The 7,820-nt window shown below is 47.5% G+C and overlaps 1 long non-coding RNA gene across 1 annotated transcript; it reads left to right on the top strand.

Annotated features, from left to right (window-relative positions):
• The first annotated feature begins 3,840 nt into the window (after window positions 1–3,840).
• Window positions 3,841–7,513, top strand: LOC120994258. Its single transcript, XR_005777373.1, has 3 exons — window positions 3,841–4,074; window positions 6,637–6,642; window positions 7,502–7,513. It is a non-coding gene; the product is annotated as an uncharacterized LOC120994258 (long non-coding RNA).
• Window positions 7,514–7,820: the final 307 nt, after the last annotated feature.

Here is a 7,820-nt window from a genome sequence, read left to right as displayed (position 1 = left end):
CCCCACAAGCTCATCTTTGATGATACCAGCCCAAACCAGTACTCCACCTCCACCTTGCTGGCGTCTGAGTCGGACTGGAGCTCTCTGCCCTTTACCAATCCAGCCACGGGCCCATCCATCTGGCCCATCAAGACTCACTCTCATTTCATCAGTCCATAAAACCTTAGAAAAATCAGTCTTGAGATATTTCTTGGCCCAGTCTTGACGTTTCAGCTTGTGTGTCTTGTTCAGTGGTGGTCGTCTTTCAGCCTTTCTTACCTTGGCCATGTCTCTGAGTATTGCACACCTTGTGCTTTTGGGCACTCCAGTGATGTTGCAGCTCTGAAATATGGCCAAACTGGTGGCAAGTGGCATCTTGGCAGCTGCACGCTTGACTTTTCTCAGTTCATGGGCAGTTATTTTGCGTCTTGGTTTTTCCACACGCTTCTTGCGACCCTGTTGACTATTTTGAATGAAACGCTTGATTGTTCGATGATCACGCTTGAGAAGCTTTGCAATTTTAAGAGTGCTGCATCCCTCTGCAAGATATCTCACTATTTTTGACTTTTCTGAGCCTGTCAAGTCCTTCTTTTGACCCATTTTGCCAAAGGAAAGGACGTTGCCTAATAATTATGCACACCTGATATAGGGTGTTGATGTCATTAGACCACACCCCTTCTCATTACAGAGATGCACATCACCTAATATGCTTAATTGGTAGTAGGCTTTCGAGCCTATACAGCTTGGAGTAAGACAACATGCATAAAGAGGAGGATGTGGTCAAAATACTCATTTGCCTAATAATTCTGCACTCCCTGTAGAGTCAGCAAAGCGGCAGCAGGCCCTCACCTACAAGTCCAGTCTTAGTAGCCAAGAGTCTGGTCAACACAATCCTCACCATGATGGCACACTGGGTGAACGTTGTAGAGGCCGGAAGCAAGTTGGCTGCTGGAACCAGACTTGCGCTCCAATAGATCCTCGTTAACGGAAAGTGTACTCATTCCAATAACAGGGCCGCTTAGGAGTGCTGTATTGTTATTTATCGTCACTACCTCCCCGAGTCGGGAGTGGGTAATTGCCGCGTGCCTGCTGCCTTCCTTGGAATTTTGTGCTTTAATAACTTGACCTACCCTCTCTGGATGGTTCACAATTAGGAAAAAAGAGTGGCAAGGCAACAACAGCCAATCAGATTTCAGCCATTGACCTCACTTGGATTTGGTATTCCTTTCTCAAGCTCCCTCTCGGACATCGAACCCTGATTCCCCGTTACCCAAAATCACCATGGTAGGCGCAGAAAAGAACATCGAAAGTTGATAAGGCAGACATCCAAATGGATCGTCGCCATCACGGGGACGTGCAATCCTCCAGAGGTTTTAGATGGTCAGATCAGCAGGCCCTTGCTCCAAATGTTTTTCAGGGTCACCAGCAGGCCATCAATCATAATTTTTCAAGGGTGTGTATGATGCCATCCTTTATGTGTAACAAAGGGTGTTTTGGAGTGCCGGTGCCTTGTAATTTTTAGCAGCCCTTTCACTTAGTGCATAGGCTTTATGAGTGTAGGAGTCCCACTACCTGAACATATGAACCACAATGTGAATGAGGCCCTCCTTTATGTGATATACAGGCTGTTTTGGAGTGCCTTTTGCTTGAAATTTTTTGCAGCACTTGCACTTTATATACAATTGAATCTACAGGAAAGCATGTTTCCGAACAATTTTTCATGTAAAATAAATTTTTTGGGGGGTTGTGTGCGTATTTTTGTCAGTATGTAAAAGTGGTGTACAACTCAGACAACATGGTTCCCAGCAGCAACCTGGGAGTCCAAGATGCATCCAGACATCCTTCCCATGGTGTTCCTGATCCATTTAGGTGGTGTGTCTGTCGCTTTCTTACCTTTTCCAATGGACCAGGCACCCTCCCCTCTTTAGAGCAGGGGGTGCCTGGTTGTCTCCCATTGACTTCCATTATACTCGGGTGCTCGGCCGAGCACACGAATATAGCAATGTGTTTGGGCAGAGAACCCGAATATTTTGGTGCTCGATCATCACTAGCCATTTGATCTGCCAACTGATCAAACCGATCTTTTGATTTGAGCAGTTTGGTTTTGTGGTGTACCCTTACTAGAAGTGGGAGACCGATTTTCTAGGTGAAGAAGAGGGTTCAGGTCTACCTTCCTTCTTTTGTCTGGGCCTGTTATTCCAGCGCCTGTATCCAGGGGGGCCCCTATTGTAATATTGGGGACGGTAATTAGACCTTTTGTCTCCATTATTATCCCCCTCTGACCTGTTGGGGCTATGAGGCTTTGTTTGCTTGGGTCCTACCTGTTGTCGCTGGGTTTGTTGGTAAGGTCCTGTAGACGGAGGGTACCTGCGTGGCTGCGTTTCAAATCCCAGGTTGGGGTTTATTTTAGCTTCTGCTATGTTTTGTTTTGGGGACCTTTTGTATCTCCTCTCACCCGTAGCATGGCACTCAATGATGTTATACAGGGAAGTGGCAGCCGTCACCAATATGTCCAAGGGATTGAGATCTCTAGCTAGGCAAAATTTAATTTGCATAGGCATTGCATCATAAAACAATTGTTTGAATTCACCAGACTCCCAATTTGGGGACCTATACGCTAACCCATAGGCATTTTTAAGGATCGAGAGGAATTCACTGGGACTTTGATTGGGTCTACATGTGAGTTTATAAATATCTTGTTTTGCAGCAGTAATAGTTCGGTAAGGGCCAAATTCTAATTTTACCTTGTGCAAAACATCCTGACAATCCCGGATCCCCCTGTCCTTAAAGGAAGTAAAGTAATGGCGATACTTATTTTCAAATGCCCATGGTAGGAATCTGATCCTGTCTGCATCATAATACAATTTTAAAGAATCCATGGTGGACTGGTACAGTTCTGAGCAATTTCAGGAGAACCTTTCTTATTGAATTTAGGTACAGTGGCATTGAGAAATTTAATGATACTTGAGGAACTCTGATCCCCTTCTGAACACTGACCTTTTTTCTTTCTAGAGACCACTTCAGCATATGATGGTCGCCCCTGGAACTCTCATCCCCCTTTTGGGCAAACTCATGCCTGTGCGGTAAGGAATGAACCACACATAATTATTCATACTCCGATCACTTCCATCGTACCCACTTGGCACAGGTGACTTAACCCTAACATCCCTTTCTAGGGGAAGGTGTGGGGGAACACTTCTGTGGCCTTTGGTGTCGCTAGCGCCTAGTAAGGCAGTTACTGGAGTAAAGTTAGGAACCACACTCAATTCAAGAATGTGTCCCTGGTGCCAATCAAGGGCTGTTTAGGCCGTCATCCAAGTAATAGAATATTGAGGCACTCAGGTTAAAAGTTTGCAATTCAATGATAGCTTTATTTTATGATATCTGCATCATCCATTTGCCCAGTGGTACATATCAATTAGTAGCAGAATATTTCTGACCGGACATTTCGGCCACATGGACCTTCATCAGCGGTCATATTATCTGGATGCATCCAGCGCCCTAGGAATGCCTCCACTCATCTCACAGATAATATGACCCCTGATGAAGGTCCATGTGACCGAAACGTCCGGTCAGAAATATTCTGCTACTAATTGATATGTACCACTGGGTAAATGGATGATGCAGATATCATGAAATAAAGCTATACTTGAATTGCAAAATTTCAACCTGAGTGCCTCAATATTCTATTACTTAGTAAGGTGGTTACAGCTTGAAACGATGCCATCACCCTTGGATGGATTTCGCTTTAAGAGCACGTGATGATGACATATTTATATTTTGTGGTCTGAGAGCTGGAGGATCCAAAAATCTCTCATTATCAGACAGATCACTTTCAACATTGACTATATTATGGCAAGGTATTTTATTTAGGCTCTGTGTGTTTTTTTTCTTTATGCCGTGTGCCACAATAAAGCACAGTTTGTCCCCTAAATCCTGGTGTCTGTGAAGAAGTGTGTGGTTGCAACCCCGGAAAAAGAGCTAATCCCCCACAATTGGTGTCGGATGCGGGCACATGTCCGTGCTGAAAAGTAAAAAGCAACACGGTTTCTAGGGGCAACGACATCACTGAAAAGAGCAGGTGCTGCTCATGCTGTTCTGGACACTTATTGCTGGGTTGCAAAGGAGTTACTGTGCAGGATTTAAAGGGCCAGAAGCCGAGTACAAGAGACTGACCGGTGGAAATGGCTGCAAAATGGTATAGCCCGTGGGAGAAATCCTGCGAGTTAGTGATTGGAGAAATCCCGCTGGAGGTCATTCTAGATTCTCGCCAGCAATTGTCTCGGGTCCTGCCTGAAATTTTGGACTTTGTAACGAGGGGGCCAGAGACAAAAACTACGGTGTCACTGAACTTTGTGACGGACTATGGCTCCGTACACTGGGAGCTCTTGAAATGCGAGACCCTGAGGGTGGAGTTCATACTGGGCAAGGACTTTCCGTTCTTTTGGCAGATATGGAGAGGCAAGAGTGCTTTAAGTTCTGTGGTTGCCGTTCCGGAGACAAAAATATGTGCCGTTGACAAGGGCAACCAAAGGGAAGAAAAGGAGGTAGAGAGAGGTTTGGCTCTCAGGAGTTCCTATACAAATGTGCACAGAGTACAAAAGGGTGTGGCTGGAGTGACCGTCCGGGAAAAGTCTGGACTCAAGGCCAGGGCGTTTCCAGTAGCAACGGTTGCATCACGGAGTCTGCAGGTGATTGTGGTACCAGGAACCAGGGGCAGGTTTCCAATGTCCGGAAGAAGGATTATGATCTGGGTAGAGATGTCCCTAGAATGTCCTTGTCTCCCGAGACTGCCAAACGTGACATTATGGGGTAATAATTTTCCTGTTAATTGTGTGGCAGACCCCATGACAGTGAGCCGGTGGCAGTTGCTACCTGCTGGGCCGGTATGGGGTAAGACACCCAGTCGAGAAACTGCTAGATATGTGACAATGTGAAAAAAGCAGTGTCTGAACAGGCGGGTAAGCCTCTTGTGGTTGCTCCCTCACAGAAATCTGCAGGGGAGAAGGTTGCTATGTTGCCTAAATTGCCCGTGACCAAAGCTAGTTTTGGGATGGCAAAACTCTGCGATCCTATGCTAGCCCAGGTAAGAGGTAGCACGAGGGAGAAACCTGGAAGTAATAAAATACTAAGTGTACGGGACAGTCATGAGGTTAATAAGAACTGTCCGGTGGTTCTCACTGAGTGTGAGACTGCGGTGAGAACTGGGACTTATGGACTTGCTGGTAGAACTACGCTCATACATGAGGGAATGTTGGGCCATGATTTCCCGTTGTTCCGTGACTTGTGGGGAAGTGGAAACACTTCTGCAGTCAGTGACGAAACTCCTGCAAAACTGGTACCTAATCCTTTAAGTGAAGTGACCATTAAAAACAATGTGAATGGTGCAGAAGTGCAGATAAATGTTGTGAGCACCGAGTGGAGCAATCCTACTCGGGTGAACGTGCAAGAAAGAGTAGCAGTCCTAGAGGGTGTATCACACGTACCAGAGGTGGACATGCAGTCTCCACAGTGTTCTATGGTCAAAAATGTAATGTCCCAGTTAGGGATTAACTCGGCAGGGCCCCTAGAGGTCAGCGTTAATAATGACACAAGTGACATAGGTGATATATGTGCTGTGACCATTAGCAACTCCGAGAGGGAAGCTACCAGGTCAAGGTATTGCAAAATTCAGGCGGTCACTAGTAGCAACCAGACGACAGTTATACCTGACGTGACGAGAGCTGAGTGGGGAGATGGCAGCCTAAGTGTCTGAGACCCATACCCAGGCAGGGGTAGATGACCTGACACGTCAGTACAGCTGCAATCCTGAAGATTTTTCTCTCTCCACACGGTCCCTAGATATGATAGAGAAGGGACTAGATGTCTTCACAGAGTCACCGAAGAAGACTGCAGTAGATACAAACAAAGTGCTTAAAGGGACCCTGGGTGGAACCCCCACAGGGTGGCCAAAAGAGAATGATGATACTCTTACATCGGCTGCAGCAGAGCCGAGTGAAGAGCATATGGAACAGGAGACCCTCTTTTTGGCTCGATCCCTTGAAGAAGCGCTTGAGGAGAGAGAGGAATGTTAGAGGCTGAACAAGCAACTCAGAGCAGGGATGGAAGATCTCATAAGCTCAAAGGATGATGTCAGGAAGAACGTCTATGAGTTGAAGAAGTCTAAGCCAGAGCCTGTTAAGAATGGGTCTGGAGATGGTGGTGCCGACCGAGGTGGAGAAGATGGAAGTTATTTCTGCTGACCCAGCTGATGGGGCTGATGTTAATGCAGAGGCCAAGAGACTCATGGCAATGAGTAGCCAGGACCTGGTCATGAAAGATGTTCCCTCTGCCGTCAGTGCCTTACAGAAAGCCAGAGGTCTGCTGGAGAAGAAATACCAGGAGACAGACGACCAGCATACAGATGGTGTCTACTACTGTGAGATGGCTCTCCTAGAGCCTAAGCGATTGGGGAACAATATCCTGAGTGAACCTCTGGAGGGTTTGCCAGAAGGCAACGAGTCTGGTGAAGATCCTGATGTCCCCAGTGCCACCAACCTTGATGAGAAGGAGGAGGAGGAGTTAAGAAGCTAAGGATATGATGTTATGTCCGTGAAGGATGAAAAGGCTAATAAAGTAAATGGAGACTCCACAGAAATAAAGGCCAAAGAAGCTAAGGCCAAGGTCTTGAAATGGGAGAAATCCTTGGATGTTCCAGAGACCAAGGTTAGGGTGGAAGGAGCGACTGCTGATATAGGAAAAGCCACTGAAGACGCAGAAGACTCTGAAGCTGGCCCTAAACCCGAATAAACCCCTGCTGAGAATAATGGTAAAGGGGTCCAGATGCGTGGAAAAGGAGCGAGACATAAGAAACCTGCTCTGCTGAACGAACCCCGCAAGGGAAAAGAGAAAGAGTCGGGACACGACCATGACTGGGACCAGTTCAATCAAGAGTTGCCGCAGTCCAAGAAAAGACGTTAGGGGCCTGTGCAAAAGCCAGATAATATAAAAAGACAGTACCTGCTCAAGAGATGGGCAAGAAAATCCCAGAGGCCTTGTCAGCTCTGTAATAAGCTCATGAGGGTGACAAACCAAGCGCTGTTGTCCTGGGTCTGGCAGAATAAGGGGAAGACTGTAGGCCAGGTCGATGCCCGTTCACGAGCATCTGGATTTGATGCTAGTGTTCACCCTTACAGGCTTGAACAAAGGAGGGGGGTATGTGAGTCAGTGACAGGCCCAGGGCTGTAGCTATAGGGGGTGCAGAGGTAGCAGTCGCTACCGGGCCCAGGAGCCTGAGGGCATTATAGAAAGTGCATGCTGGTCAATTTACAACTCTGGCTGGAGGGAAGGGGTTAGGTCAAGAATTTAGATTGAGGGGGTGCCCTTTCAATGTTTGCTTCTGGCAGCAGGAAGGCTATGTGCTCCCCTGCCCCTTGCCAACAAGGGAGGGGGGGGTCCAAGCTGAACTCTTGCACCAGGGCCCATGAGCCTTTAGCTACGCACCTAGACAGGCCTTATGGTTGTTAGGGGAGATATATGGCAGGATTTGCTGTGTCTTCCCCAGAATCACCAGGTCTGAAGAAAGACCAGGTGCAGTAATCACCTGGGGATAAAGGAATCCTCAGAGTGAGAGGGGGTGGGGACTTTCACACAGAAGGCTGGAGTGGCTCTGTGTGGTCTGAGCTGGGAGGGCTGAGAGACCACTATCCCCACAAGAGACACTGGTGTGGGAGCAGCCTGGAGGTTGGGCTGGGAAAGCCGCATCTTATCACGGGTAGTGATGTCCCGAATAGTTTGCCGGCGAATAGTTCCCGGCGAACATAGCTTGTTCTCGTTCGCCGCGGCGGGCTAACATATGAGAT

The sequence above is a fragment of the Bufo bufo genome, chromosome 3 (assembly GCF_905171765.1).
Source record: "Bufo bufo chromosome 3, aBufBuf1.1, whole genome shotgun sequence".
Lineage (NCBI taxonomy): Eukaryota > Metazoa > Chordata > Amphibia > Anura > Bufonidae > Bufo > Bufo bufo.
The sequence above is the reverse complement of the archived record's forward strand: the minus strand, read 5'-3'. Positions and strand labels throughout refer to the sequence as shown.